We start from the raw sequence: 16,773 nt of genomic DNA, 5'->3' as shown, positions 1-16,773 counted from the left end.
CTAGCCTCTCTAGCCTAGCCTCTGCTCTACCTCACCTGTTAGTGAGTCGCATAAAGTGGCAGTCATGATTTATGTCCTCTATGAATTGAAGTATGTGTGATTGTGGGATCTTTTACTATGTATCTAAAACACATACTAAACTTTGAACACCTATCATTCATTTATTTATATATTTGTCAGTAATTTCAGGCTGTAAAGTATTAAAATGTATGTCATTACCTGTGAAATCCATCCTTGAGATGATAGGTGCTGGTGTGACACTTTCTGTTTACATCAATACCATTATGGGAATGATTTAGTCAGTAATAACACATTAAGCCTCAGGCAGTGATGTGAATGTGGTTTCAGCGCTGAGACAAGTAGTGGTCAGGATGGACTTGTTTGACAGAGTGCGTCTGCGATCTTTTCATAAAATGTAACTATCCTGACAGAGGCCAATGTGGTCTTGTTGAAATGTAATAACCCTGACACTGAGCTGAAGACTTTTCAAAGTTTAATACATTTGAGATGGAGCAATTTGTCTTCATTTCTCATAGAAGAAAATGATATTCTGTCAGATAGAGACTACCATGGAAAGTGCAACAACTGTTTTAATGAGTCACATTGTTTTCTGTTTTGACCCTGTTAAATTTAGCAATACTGACCAGAATACTAGAATGCTGACATCAGTTGCATGACAATGAACTTGGAGTGTGAAGGTTTTATCGTGGGTTTTTGAAACACAGGGTCAGTAGAACATGTTCAGAATTTTAACACCTGGAAGATAAAAGCACACCTCTTCCTTCCAAGAGGGATAAAAGTTACAGTAAAGTATAATTTCCATTTGGTATTGATAAGGTTTTTATTTCTTTTATATAAATTGAAAATCACAATACAAGACATTGCTGCCAGACCCAAACACCTGAGTGAAGTCTTCAAATTACATGAAATTGGGGTCAAAGGTTTGTGCAGCAAAAATGTTTGTTTATGCTGCCATAATTTTAAAGACATAAATAAATATTGTCAATCAACTGTGGGACATTTGTGCTGGTTCGTGTAGCAACATTTTTCATTTGTGCAGTTATAATTTATAAAAAAGAAGTTTCTAGAGGCCACCAGAGATCAGCCTGCCCTCCCTTCCACATTAACAAAATTTAACAAAATTGATTCAAAAAATGTATTTACTGGGGATTGTTTAGCTCGCAGGACCAGAGAAGAAGATTCCATGCACTGGAAACCCGATACAATGAGATCATGAAGTCAGGACATTCTGGTGGTGTAAACACCCCAAACCACATAAGACTCAAGAATGGCAAGTTTCAATTTATGTGTGTAATACATTTCAGCAACAAGACAGTTTACATGATAAAAACACCATACAGTCACAGTTCGATATAAAGAAAAAAATCTAAAATTCTGTCTTCAGTTATTCTGGAATCTAGCCAATGGAAATCCATCTGGGCATCCTCAGTGAGCTAACACAGAAACATCAGCTCTTTTTCCTCACTAAATCATGTCGGAATATTTCTTTTAATGCACTGTATGAAACCATCTGCTTTCAAAAGGCCACCATCATTAATAGTATGAAACAAATCTGTTGCTTGAGCAAATAGCTCGTTTTCACGCTGAAGACTGTCTCTTAGAAACAACATTTGCTGTATATTTTACATCTTTTCCTTTAGAGGACACATTTTGAATCCAAAAGGTTTTTTGGTAGTTAAAAAAAAAGGCTTTTAATGTAATACGTACTTTGTTTGAAATGGATAGTGGGCGTAAAAAGCATGTTACTTTAACACCAGAAACAGAGGTCTCCAATTTTGTTGGGTCTATGCAGCAAAAGTACTTTTTAAAAGAAATGTCAGAATCATAAGCTTCCCATTAAGTCATTAAAATGGATCACTTGTGAGCTTTTCCTTTAACCCTCTCCAAACACGGAGCGCTCAAGCATTTTCATCGTTTCATGACAAACCAAATCGCTGGTCTGATTTTAGGTTACACAACATGTTTTAAGTGGTAACTGTAATTTCACATTTAAGATAAAAGGTTGAATATAATATTTTCTGACAAAGATTAAACTTTACTTAGAAGCTTGAAAACTGATCACAAAACATTGAAATTTGCCAACATCCAAACCAAGAAGAAAACAAATAACGTCTAAAGACAAACTGAAGAGCAAAGGAGGCAAATTTGGCTTCAAGTAATAACTAATTAACAATAAATATGCTGCTAATTAGGCGAGTGTGTATTTTTGATGATTGCCAATGTAAATCGAAAACCTTCTGGTATTTTTTTTTCTTTTAATTTGTGGCTGGAAACTGATAACATTCTGAAGAAAACAAAGCAAAGAAGGAAACTGTTCATTTTCTCCAAACGGGAACAAAAACGTGCCGGTGTGGAGGAAGCTTTATCACCTTCCTTTGTGTGTGTCGAGGGTCCCGTTGCCAACATGTAAGTTAGAGGCAGGGTGTTAATTACTCCTCTGTACCACTAATAGACTCAGAGCATTAATGCAATCAGCCTCAAAACCAATTAATTCAACATCTGCTTGATCAAATTTGCCACTGCCATGTTTTGATGATGTGTTCACACACAATTATTCCTTTAATCTGATGATAACAATTAGTCGTCTTGCTGTGGTGGTGCCGTCTAATTATCACTTATCACTGATCCACATCACACAAGTCCAGACTTTTTTTTTTTTTCTGAATTCTACTTTTTTTAAACTCATTTATTGTGTGTGAGACGAAACGGGCTGGTTATGGGCAGTGGCTTCTTTTCACGTCTGCATCTTGACAAAATTCATATGAGGCACTTGAGAGACTAATTTTTAAAAAATCTTTTCCACTCCTTTGTGTTGCTGTTACAGGTGAGATGTGAATCAAATACTGTGGAATGTCTCACCATGACTGTCTCATGAGGCGTGATCCAGTTCATGTCAGCATGTGACTGTGTCTGGTGAAGTGTGAAGAACTGTTACCAGTCTGGGATATTAAGTGCATTTCTGTTTTGTTGTTGTTTTTTTACATTCTTTTTGGTTTCTTTATTATTATTCTTTCCTCAGCTGCCATTATTAGTCTCTTCCCTGCTATTTCTAATTTTCTCCATCATCCCTTCCTGGTCCCTTCCCCAGCTGCATCTACTCCCCTGTGATTAGCTCTTCTGGTTATTTTGTCACTATTCGTCAGTGTTTAGGCTCTTCAGGTTGCATCAGTCCTCACTGTGTCCTCCGCTGTAACTCTGTCACATATCTCAGTGCCGTTTTGGTGTTTCTATGCCTGTTTCCTGGTTTTCGTCCCACATCCTGCTGTAAGTTTTTAGTTATTAAATAATTCTCGCTCCTCTACGTCTCTGGGCTTGTTTCCTCCATTCATTCCTCAGAATGACAGAAAACAGATTCTTTATAAAACACAACTGGTGAAAACAGGTTTTGCCAGCTGTTATGCTAAACTCCCAACTTGTTATGAACCCAACATTATGTATAATCTGTTAAACTATATCTTGCCTGCTATTAGTCATTCACTGTGAAAATATGTCTGTTAAATCATTGCTTTAAGTGGAAAAAATAAATGTTGGCTCTGCATACTGATGCAAACTGACCCACTTCTAAAGAAATGATTAGATTTTTTTTCCTCTCATTTTTATTATTATTACAGGAGTCTATCCCCCAAAAGATGGGCTGGAAACCAAAACTGGATGGTTTTAAACTTGAATATTAATGACCACCTGAAGGGGAAACTGAAAATATGATTTCTCTTTTATATCCCATTGCTAACAAAGGTTGAAGAGACAACCGGAGAGCTTCATGGGTGAAACGATTGTGGCTTTCATTGTGTGGAGAATTGAGTTATATTCACTGGGTCTCTTTAAAAATGCACAACAAGATAATGAAACATTTTTCAAACGTCACGTTGAACCTCCAGAAATGTAGGGTGAGGTTTCAAAAGGGGCATGTTGATTTAGTTCCTCATCTTTCTATCTAATTGGAAAAACCTGTTTGTCAATGTGAAAGATAAAAAGTCACTGCAGCCACAATCACCTGGTCTGAATGTCAACTAGTTGGTGCAACTGTTGAGGTTGTTATGTCTCAGGATCTTTGAGTTAAATGTCCTTTTCATTCCACTTCATTTCAATGTTACGTTTTATTGTTCTGTCACAAGAATCCCAATTAAATACATTCAGGTTTATGTTTGAAACTTGATGAGAGAACTTTTAAAAGACTGAGCATGTTGCTAATGTATGCTTGGAGATAATTTGATTACGTTCACACAATTGTCTCTCTCACTCTTTTAAATTTCATAGAGCATGTAAAGACACAGCCGACCACAAAACATTACAAACAACAACAGCTTTGTTTGAGCTTGTCTTACTTTTTCTAAGGAGATTCATGCCTTGTTCGAGAGAAGCAACGGTGGCTAATTAAGAGTTTACACTGAGACGGGGTATTATTGAAGGCGTCAGTGAAAATCCAATTTGGGCAGTGTCAACCGTTTCATCTCCAGTTAACGGGATTCGGCTAATTACAGATTTGCATTCCCTTCTAAGTGGACTGATTGCGGCGGCGTGCATGAGACGGCGATGAGACAGACGAAGGTTGGCTTGATGTTACAGTGGAGGAGACGGATAAATGGAGGAAGGTGGTCGGAAAAATTGATGACAAAGACAGAAGAAAGTAAACAAGTGACTGCTTTTTATTTATTTATTTGTTACTTGTTACGTGTTATGAATACTTATGAGTATGAGTCATTTTTAGAATAACCACAGGTTGCAGACCTACTTTATGTGTGAAAAATTATAGGATATTTCTATGTAGTTTGAGACAAAACAAATGTAGCATACATATATATATATATTATATATACAAAACAAATGTATGCTACATTTGTTTTGTCTCAAACTACATAGAAATATCCTATAATTTTCCACACATAAAGTAGGTCTGCATATATATATATATATTTACCTTTCAAAAATTTTAAAGTAATACATTTCTTACCCAAAACTCATATCATAAGAATGTAATGGTTTTTACTTAATGATGTAAATAAATTTTCCCTGAAATAACAATGAGCTAAATTAGCTTATTAATTAGCTAACAAAGAAGGAGCCTTGTAAGCTTTTCTACACCACTAGTCCAATGGATGCTTTTGTTAGCAGAGAAATATTAATAGTTCAGTACATCCACATGTAGTTTGGCTGTACAATTTGTGATTTATATACAGAAAATGTAAAAGTGTCTACACTCCACCACAGTGGAGGCTATTATTTTCGTAGGAGCCCATGTTTTTTAGCAGCTAAAATAAGCGCCTTCTGCTAAGAATTACTTCACACCTAACCGCTAGTGACTGAAGAATAACAGATTAAAGTAAAATGAACTGGGATTCACTTTCAACATCGTCCTGTTCCAACAAAGTAAACAAGTTGTTCCCTCGCCTTGTTTGTTTCCACGCGTATCACCTGACGGGTTCTGTAGACTTCTCTAAAACCAAAGTAAAAATGATTAAAGTTTGGATAGTAACTGATGCTTTTCACAAGAAGTGACTGAGCTGATCTTCAGGAAGCTTCTTCTTAAGTTCTTGTGGGAAGAGTGTTAACAGATGCAATAAATATAAAACGTTTAACACATTAATATAATGTAATGCAGATTTACCGTTTTTCAAGCCTCTCTCCTGCAGAGGGTTACTAATTCACAGCCATGCGGTCTTGTTCTGCGGTCACTTCCATCAACTTTCACTTTAAAAAACACCAAGATGGACGTTTGGATAAAATGATGATTTATCTTTCACCAGTTTATAGGTAATATTTCTGAATTACGCTTGAAGCAAAACGGGTTCTTTTAAAATATCCTGAATATAAAAATCTGGAAAAATGACACGTTTGGTTTGAGACAATAAAAGATTTCCTTTATCAGTTTTAGGATAAGATGCATATTTACATTTTCAACTGACAAAGTTAAGCATCAGAGTGCGATAAATAAAATAAATAAATAAATGTGTATATACACATCATGATATCTAAAACAAGAATACTCCATAGCATAAAACCTTTAGAAGGTGAATGGGTATGTTCAGCTTGACAATGGGAGAAACTCCACCAGGTTAGTTGAGCAAGTCTCAGTCACTGCTGAGTCATTATCTCATTGTCTTGGGGAATGAGAAACAGCTTCCAATTAAACATCCAATAAAAAGACTTTTCATTTGAATTGCATCACTTCTCATCCAGACCAGACTGAATGAAGCAGCCAGACACCCGCCTCATATTGTAAGGGGACATTTTTTCTGGCTGCACTGGAGTCTCACTTCGCTCTGGTCCTCTTCACTTTTTCATATTGAGGTTCAATATCTGGTGTCCCTGTATGTAACTGGAATTTGATCCCCATTGTAAAACCTCCATAAGCAATAACTGTATGTGGGTATTAAAAATCTCCTGGGCCTTTAGTGAATATTCTTTGTTGTGTACGTGTCACAATGAAATGCCCAAATTTATCCCTTACCCCAGAATAAAGGAGACTCATTTCAGAAATAAAGTGTTGGACGATTTTAATGATTCTGGATAATACTGGGTCTGTCTAGTCCTGAACATTTACACTAACACTCAGTTCAAGTTCTATGAAGAAATCTGTGTAAACACTAAATAAGAGCATTTTCAACGTTGTTGCTTTGATGTTTTTGTGGCTGTAGAGTATGTTTTACTTTATAGAGTAAAACTCCATGTCCTCTGGACAAAGCAGGTGAGGATCATGTTCTTTGATTTCTCCAGAACATTTAGCACAATTCAGTGTGATCTGCTTTATCAGAAACTCCAGAAGGTTCAGGCGGAGGCCTCAACAATCACCTGGATCTATGACTACCTCACTAACAGACCACCGTTTGTGAGACTGAAGGACTGAGTGTCTAACTAGGTGATCAGCAGCACAGGAGACCACAGGGAGCTGTACTCGCATCGTTCCTTTTCACTCTGCACACATCAGACTTCCAGGATGAGCCCGGCCTTTGTCATCTACAGAAATACTCTGATGACTCTACAGTTGTCAGTTGTGTCAGAGATGAACAAGAATCTGAGTACAGAGATCTGGTGGACTCTGTGTCATGGTGTGGGAACCATCATCTCATCTTGAAATAAACTAAACAAAGGAGATGATTGTAGATTTCATGAGAAACGGTTAGATCAAAGAAGTGGAGGTGGTTGAGGAAAATAAATACCTCGATGTTCATCTGGAAAACAGACTGGAGACGCAGTGAAGCATCTAGAAGAAGGGACAGAGCAGACTGGACTTCTTGAGGAAACTAAAATCCTTCTTCTATCAGTCTGTTGTTGAGAGGATCATCTCTTCATCAATCATCTGCTGGAGCAGCAGCATCAGAACCAGGGAGCTAAAAAGGCTCAACAACCTGATGAAGAAGGATGGTTCTGTTCTGGAGACAGCTGAGGAACCTCTGGAGATGATGAGGCAAAGAAGGATTCACACCGTGACACGAAGTCGACAAAATTATAGACGACACTGACCATCCTCTTTATGATACCGTCTTGAGAAAACAGTGTCTTCAGTCAGAGTCTTCATTAAATTCTACAAAAACTATTTGAACACTTTTAATTAATGAGTTACAAGAACTGTTAATTTCCCTTTGGGATCAAAAGTAATTTTGAATTTAATGAAATTTTCACACAGAGTTAAATGTTTACAAAACTGGCGCATTATTTTTTATTGTCAGTAGCTGCAATTGATCATACAATTGCACAATTTGACATTTCATAAATAAATTTGCTAAATAGAAATGCAGTAATTAAAAAAACAACTTGTTTTTGATAAAGATGTTTTTGTGTCCGTATCAAAAGTGACTTTTTTCTGCAAAACAGATGTGGCATCTACCCCCTAAGACCCGGGGTCAGCTGTACTGTGATTACAGGTTCATTGTTGATTCTATAGTCACTAGATCCCATTCAATCATTTAGTTTCAATATTAGGATTGTAAGAACAACATACATTTTTAACTTTTTTTATTCATTTAACGTAATCTCCAGTACCTCACTAAAGGGAGAGCTTTATCCACACCTAATTCAAAGCTTACCAGGATCTGTGAAGAAAGCATCCATGAAAAGCTAAAGGGAGGAAAGATATTATCAACCACAAAAACACGGGCAGCGCCAACATCTGGGTGACCAACATGCTTGGCAAAATGTTACCAGCTGCTGCTGACGGACTGTCTCGCTCTGCATGTCAGGTCAGAAAGTAAGTTTTCTTGAAAAAGTTCCATGTTTTCAGGATGGAGTGCAGATGTTTCCTGTCAGTTCCTTCCTGCAGGCTTCATACAATCTACAGCTTAATATAGTGACAAACAGGAAAAGTGTGGACTACTGCGGAAAATGCAGCGTAGGGTAGTCAGTGTTTCTGCACTAGAAAATTGACGTAACCCTTCACAACTATTCTTGTTAACTCATTGGCCTGTAGTAATTACTTCATAATTATTTAAGAAGGCAGATGATGACACATTTTGGAAATATCAGCAGGTTCTAATCACATAATTCAGAATTGCAGAGTTCTTTCCAACGTTTGGGATGTTGGTCAAATTTATCATCTTTATACTCAACTGTGAAGTTACAGTTAAAACCACAAGGTGACATATAAAGAATAAAAAGACACGTCCACCGTTTCTTCACTCATTATGTAGTTAAATCAGAGCAAACTTCTCTTGTTGTAGGTCAGTTGGAATTACAAAATATATTTCTATTTCCTAAATGCAACAATAATGTGAGAAAGAACATGTCAAAGATTTACTGATTACATTTCTAGTCTTCAAAAGCACAGACAGAAATAAAAGAAGTAATGATTGAAAATCTAAAACATGATAATACATTCCATGTGATGTATTATCATGTTTCTGATGATTATTATCATCAGAAATATGAGTTCAACTGTAGGAAGATTTGTGGAGCTCCAGTCTTTCAAAAACACTCCTGACAGTTTTCTTACCCAATAATTCAGCTTCATTCAGAAGCCAGTCCTTCAATTTGTTTCTGGTTTTTTTGTCAATGATTTTAAAAATGTAGGTCCACAAGTCGCTCCCGGCTGATGGAGCCTCTCAGTTTCAGCTTCTTCCTTATTGCACTTTCCTCTGCAACTCAAACATTTACAGGGAGGAGCTAAAAAGCAACAGAAACATAATGAAAAGCACTCAAGGCAAGCTACTTCCTGCTGACACAGAAAACATGGCTGCACTTGACATTTTCCAGGTGAGATAATTTATAAACTCTGGCAGTGCAGATAGCATCTCAGGACAGCATCACGTGGCGGAGGAGGAAAGCACTCGGCGGTTTGCTGACTAAGGGCCACGACAGTGAGAGGCATAAGCTGTTTCTGAAGATACATTAATTCTAATTCCTCCAGGAAACACCAGCATGCAGGCAGCATTTTAAACCCCAATTCACATCCTGCTGAAGGCGCTCTGCAGAATGTTCTAGCCTTAGCCTAAAATTACAGATACCGCCATGCGAGCTCCGGCATTTAGTCGAAGAAGAGTGATGACAATGGCTGCAAATGCAGTTTTTAAGTGTTGTGAAAAAGTATTTACAGATTTCTGGTTTTTGCTTCTTAGTCACACTTACATGTTTGATCAAGCAAATTGTTATTTGACAAAGATAACTTGAGAAAATACACAACCAAAAACATTTTCAGCTACTTCTTTTTAATACTAGGTTGGTTTTAATGTTTTTTTTCCATCATTGAATAAAAGTTAGATCTTAAAACTGTATTTTGCATTTATTCTGCCATTAACGTTAGTGTTAAGTGCTGATTGTCCCAGTTGGTAGAGAAGATAAACCAGGTGTAAGGAGGCTGTTCCTGGACCCAGTTTGCCATCTTGCTACATGTTTTCCACCCTCTTTCCTGTCAAATTACTGTTGAATAAAGGTTAATGGAAAATGGTTAATTAATGGCTAATTGTTAATGGCAAGTAGGATTGCCATTAACAACTATTTTAGGAACAGCTTATTGCATTGATTATTCTGATGATTAATCCATTATTTTATTCAGACAGAGACATTGGCACAACCCGTTTCATTTAAGCATTTTAAATGCAATATTAGAAGAACATTAAAAGTTGCAAATCAACAAATGATTCAAACCTTTTTTCAAATAAGAAAATTATTTTATTTCCTAAACAGGAATAACAGCATTCCTAGTGAATGCTTGATCATTTGTAGCATAGGATGCATCTGCAGATAAGACATTTATTTGTATGTTCAGCCCTTTCTGCTTGAACTAAGTCTATTTTTTTGGATTCGACTGACAAATGATTGGATAGCAAAAGGTGCTTAAAATTGCAATATGTAACCTTAATAATATATATATATATATATATATATATTGTTTAAATAATTTATATATAAATTATTGAAACAATATATTCATGACAATATGGTGTGAGACGGATCAGCTGTGAAAAATTGAGCTCCTCTGCCTTCTCCCCGTGCTAACTAGAAGCAACCAATCAGAGTCAGGAGTATATTAGTGCTGTCAATCATCCTTGCTCTCTGCTGCACTACGGCTTCTCTGGTCAGGTCACCAGAGCCTGTCTTAAATGCTAAGGCTAGTTAGGATGGCCACCAATAATTATAATATGAGAAAACACATAGAAATATTATATATATGGATATATATATTATATTTGATCAAACTGCATCATTTCTATCCAGTAGGGGAACATAAAGTTGTTACCAAACTGGGATAAGGTCACAGCAAACATTGAATCCAAATCTGGCTTTAACATGTTTCCATCTGAGTGTGTAAAATTATTATTATTATCATTATCTCAACAGGTTTCGTTCGCAGTCTCATAATAACAGAGGTCATCTTTAGTGCTTGCAGACTGTTATCCAAGTTTCAATGTGATTCTCAGTCTTTCCTCCTACATTTATCTGCTCTCCCACCATGTGTGTTGATTTCCACCCCAAACTCCTGTGTTCTGTTTCCCACCATCACCCATCCTGCCACCATCCTCCTCTTCTTCCCATTTCTTCGCTCTAGCCATCACCTCTGTCATTCATTAGCACATTGCCGTCCTGCTTGTTTTCAGTAATAGAGTAGTCCACTATGTGACTGTCCCTTTTCATTGAGCTGCTTCCACTCTGCATTTTTTTTCTGTTTTTGCCTCCCCGCCTTCAGCTCACATGAGGGTGAGTAGAGAGAGAGGGAGATGATTAGAAGGAGGAGAGCAGCCTTGAGAAAGGACAGCTGGAGGTAGAGAAGGGCCACAGAGATCGGGGCGATGTGAGAAAATCAGAGTGGAAGTGGCCCTTCTTGCATCTCTCCGTCTTTCTGCATGTTTCATCAGTTGATTGCCCCCATCAGACAGATTGAAGGAGGCTGCAAGTCTTGGCTGTACTGTTTCAATAACACTGCTGCAATCTGATTAGCTTTTTATTAAGAACGACCACATTTTGTAGCTTCAGAATGATTTTTTTGTTCAGTTTTTTTTTCTTTCCTTCCAGTGTCCAAAGACATAATTGTGTTATTCACAGCATTTTATAGTGCCATGAAAAAGTATTTCCAGGTTTACTAGGTTCTTCTTTTTACGCTTTTTGCATAATTAATGTTTTAAAAAGGTCCTGGAGTTAATCCTGGGTTGCTCCACTATTTGGAACAACTACGGCACCATAAAGTCTTTGCAAAGTGAGTGGGTCAAAATTTCCCAACAAAACTGTAAAACATTCACACCCAGTTATTGTAGGAAAGAAGGAAACGGAGGAGCACATTTCTGCTAAGACACTCAGACGTTTCTCAAAAAACTTGAACATTTTTGACTAGAAAAGGTAATAATTTCATAGAAAAATTTTGAAATTTTAAGGTTAATCTAAAAAATTCCCAATTTTTTCTAAGACGTTTCTCAGATTATTCTCAAAAATTCTGAGTATGTAAGTGGAGATTCTCTTATTTTAATCTAGACATATATGTGTGTTTGGTGAGTCCATGGCAGACCCCCCCAAAAAAACAGATACAATGGAAAATTATTTGATTTTAATTTATTATTTTCCTTTTTCTTATTTAATAATGAGGGTCCATCTGAAAATATGGTATAAATTTATGTGGTAGGAGTTTATATTGTTTTAGCTCCTTTTCAAGCATGTTGAGCTTATTGTGATACAAAAATATGTCTTTTGCATTCCTTGTTTATGTCTGTTATTTTATGCTGCTAAAATCTACAATGGCCCTTGTAATAATAACAATAATAATAATCATAGACCAGAGACCAGGAAAGGCTAAACTGATTTTACTGATTAAAAAATATAATGCGCCAGACGGACAGTGACTTCGTTTCTGGTCAGGCTCTGTTAAAAAGACAGGAATGTGAGCGACTGACAAAACAGACAGGAAGTATTGAACAATCTGGAAGTGCTCTTGTGAGACTTGGACCTTAACTAACTTGAATCCTCAAAGGTGTAATAGTTGAAGGTTGTAATGTCCTTTTTCTGGGGGATTGTTTCACCCACAGGATCATGTGAAAGGAAACACTCTGGAAACAGGAAGATAAAATCAGAGTCCAGAAGAATCTCACACTGATTCAGTGTTCAGGTTTCACAATGGGGTAGTGAGAGACCACACCATTCATCCCTAACGCAGCGGTTGGGTGAATACCACGCAATGTGGTAACAACAGGCACATTTGTCTATTCACAGATTTTTCATATATAAAATGTGCGAGAGAGAATTCAGCGTAGGAAGCTGAAACACCGAGCTACACCGCGACCTGAACACTGCAAAGCAGCCAGTCCAGGAGCGTCATTTCTGTTCCTTGCTGGTGATTTACTGTGCCCTCAAAAGGAAGGAAATAAAGAAGACTGTAGATGTTAGGTTAAACTGTGCATATCAAAGTATTTTTAGATATATATGGTGTCTACACTAATAAAATGTGAAGCACAAGCGTTTTTACAGGGATTATAAAGTATTGACACAAAAGCACAAATATTAGAAAAACAATTGTTGTTACCCAATCAGCCTGGAATGGGTTGTAGAATATATTAGTATGCAGTGAGAAGGAATATTTGTAAGTGGGAAAGTTCGGACAGTGAAATGAGACTGTAGGATCTTTGGGAAAATTAGAAAAAGCCCAACCACTCCATCTCAGACTCTTCATAATGATAATAATAATAATAATCAATTTAATTTGTACCGCACTTTTTATTAACAAAAATCTCAAAGTGCTACACAGTGCAACTAAAATCAAGGATAAAATCAACATCATAAAAATCATGTAGGGGCAGAATAGGCTTGCTTAAATAGAAAAGTCTTCAAGCATCTTTTGAAGTCAACCAGTGGTTGCAGAGCTCTCAAATAATCCGGGAGAGTGTTCCAGAGACGGGGGGCAGCCACAGCGAATGCCCGATCTCCCATGGTCCTTAATCTGGATCGAGGAAGGTGGAGGAAGTTACAGTCTTGTGATCGTAGAGATTGGTGGATGAATGTGGAATGAGAAGGTCCTTCAGATAATCCGGAGAGGGTCCGTTTAAACATTGATGGGTAATGAGAGCGATTTTGTACTGAATTCTGTAGGTGACAGGAAGCCAGTGAAGGTCTTCATCTTCATCTTTGTTGTTTTTGGTAAATGTTAAGGGTCACGGCAGTACAATCGGGAAAACACGGACCTAGAGGAGCTTGTTTGGACGGGGTCCCAGAGGAAACTCTACTCTGATAAAAACACACCAGTTTTGCTCATATTTGTTTAACTGCATCTTAACCAGGGTTTTAAAGCATGTCTGGATTAAGCCAAGAAACTGGATGGGTTTGGTCACAATGGAACATCTATCATATTTTACAAAAACGCACTTTTTATTCCTCTTGGGAAGCTTTTTAATAACACAACACAAATATAAATGAACTGCAACGCAAAAATGAACAAATAAAAATTTTGAAGAACTTCTAGAATTTCACGATATTGTTAGTCTGTACAAATATGTCCAATCCCAGATTTGAAAAGGTTGTATTTCTTTTCCCCCATAACTTCACTGAATCTTTTAACAAAATCTAACTTACTTGTATTTTGCTTTACATCAACACAGAGAAGTGGGTGGCATTTGACTTTTCAAGTATGTTTGGCAAATACCTTGCAGACATCCAAAACACAATTTGGAATGTAAGAGACAAAAATGAGTCTGTGCATTGTTAAATGTATTTACTGCAAACTGTTAGATCTCTTCCCATGAAATATTTGAGAACGTAGAAACAGCAATCTGTTCATGCTGACTGGCCACAATGTGATCATCTTTCTGTGCAGCATGTCCATTACTAATTGTGGGCAAAACATCAATATTGTGCTAATGTTGAAAAAACTCAATTTCGCGATTGCAGTGGTTCCATTAAAGAAGAAACGCAATTAAACTCACACATAAATATGTTTGTTCATGTGATAAGTCAATAAAAATCATCCCACACAATCTTCCTCCAATGACTTCCTGTCGTCTTCTTTGTCATTTCTGTCAGTAGTAACATCTGGTTGTTAACCATGTGACTCGCACGTTGCGAAAAAAGTGTTTCCATTGCAGTTTTGTGAAATACACTAATTTCAATATGGCCAAACAAACCACGTCATCCTAGCTCAAAAACTTTTTATCAAAAAAGTGAGCTTTTTCAAAATTGCCTTGTTTCCACTAAGCTAATTTATTTTCATAGTTCCAATTTGCGCATTTTTACCGTCAATGGAAACACAGCTTTAGAGGGTTTGTGTTTGGTACCTCTGACACAAGTGTAAATACACTCTGTCCATACATGTCTGCAAGTGTGTGCACCGTTCACAGCAGCCACATCTATCACATGAGAGAGTCAGAGTGTGAAATCAACTTTGACATTCATGCTACTAACCTGTCCTGAGGCGAAACACCAAGAGTCGAGTGTCACTTTCCAGACGGAGAATAATAGCGAAGTCTTCTCCGCCCTTTGAAGGCGACTTTTCATTCTCCCATTGAATCTTATTCGCTGTGACCTCGACAGTGAAAATCATAGCCTTGATAATCTCTTTGCTTTGCTCTCATGCTAATACTGTCATTGCACTCATGTTTCCTATCTTTGTGTTGTTAACTCTCCGGTAGTTGGGAAAAAAATCACATCAGAGAGTTTCTAAAATAATAAGAAGCAAGCAGATTAGGCCTATTAAGAGGTAGTTGCATGTGTGGAAAATACACAAGGCACAGGCACTTCAGAGACAAAGGTTTACTGATTATTATAAAATAGGACCACCAGTCCAATAAATTTATCGTTTACTTTATTGTAAAATATAAAGCTAAAACATACCCTCAGTGACTTTCAACAATCTAAAGAAGGAACAAATACACCACAGCAGCCTGAGTCCAGTGTGTTTTCTCAATGAATGCCTGTTATTGTTCATTATGTGATATGAATAAATGAACATTTGACGCCTGCTGCTCAAGGGGCAATTTTACGTTTCACCCTTCTGACCTCAATTCAAAACAAATAATGGCTTCCTCATTACTGCCCTTTTTATTCATGCCTTTTTCCATGTCCCTCATCCACTTCTTTGTTTGACGTCTCCCTTTCTGTGTCTCTTTCACACCAGTTTCCTCTGTCTTTAGCTGGCACCAAGAACTCGCAAGGAAAAACTAAATAAACAGCAGGACAATACTTGAACTTGTCACGATTCAGGGTTGAGGATGCTGTAAGAGAGACGCCGTAGGTCCAGGGTGAAAGATGAACAAAGTAGATTTTAATGAGAAAGCAAAGGTTCCAAAACAGAGGCAGCACAGTTGAGCGGGAGGTTAAGCTCACACTGGTAACACTGGCTAACGAGGAACATAAAATACAAACTGACTGGGATGACAACTTACTGTAGACAAAGACTTGGACAAGGACCCGACAAGGAATGAAGAACACAGGTGGGTTGAAACACACAGGGAGTGTGATCAGGGAATGAGACACACCTGGGATCAATCAAGGGGAAGACAGGACAACATGGAGACTCACTAGACACAGAAACCTAAAGTAAACAGAAAAACTCAAATCCCAACAGAACTAGCAAAAGTTTTTACACTACTTGAACTTTTTCATATTTTGTTACTTTCCAACTGCAACCATTAATGTATTTTATTCAAGATGCATGTGCTAGAGTGGTTTATCACTAGCTGCATTTCCGTCACAAATCCGCAGTTTTCAGAATATCGAAAAAGTACAATTTCAGTGTTTACATTAAATGAGAAACCCAATTAAAATCACACATGAATAAGTGTGTTCATGCAGTAAGTACAGGGGTGAAAGTAGGCGGGTACGGTAGGGTACTGCGTACCCCTAAAAGATTTAGCGGAGGACGCAGTACCAGCAAGAGAGAGGAGCGGCTGCCAGCTGTAAGAAATCAACGGGTTAAACTGTGAAGCTGTGACTGATTAATTTTTCAAGAACAATCTAAAACACGACTTAATCAGTTAATAAATAGCTTTTTTCCCATTTCATGTTGTTTCTGAACTGTTCGTGCTTTGCTAGAGCAGCGGTGAAATATGTCGATCCACTAGCGCAGTGGTCCCCAAACTACGGCCCGCGGGCCGGATCCGGCCCGCCTCCACATTTGGTCCGGCCCCCTGAACAATACCAGAAAGCATTCAGAGTTTTTATTTATCGTATTTTCCAGACTACAAGCCGTTAATATGTGGGTTTTTCTTCAAACACCAGGGGGCTCTTTAGCAGGAAGTGAATCATTGGAAGTCTCGGTTACTTGCGCGCCAACACTGAGGCCACAAGCAGCAAAGTGAGTAGAAACAGATCAGACGTCTTTGGAAAGTTTCTTTGCGAAGGGGAAAAGGC

This window comes from Poecilia reticulata, linkage group LG15, assembly GCF_000633615.1.
Source record: "Poecilia reticulata strain Guanapo linkage group LG15, Guppy_female_1.0+MT, whole genome shotgun sequence".
Lineage (NCBI taxonomy): Eukaryota > Metazoa > Chordata > Actinopteri > Cyprinodontiformes > Poeciliidae > Poecilia > Poecilia reticulata.
This window is presented reverse-complemented; position numbering follows the sequence as displayed.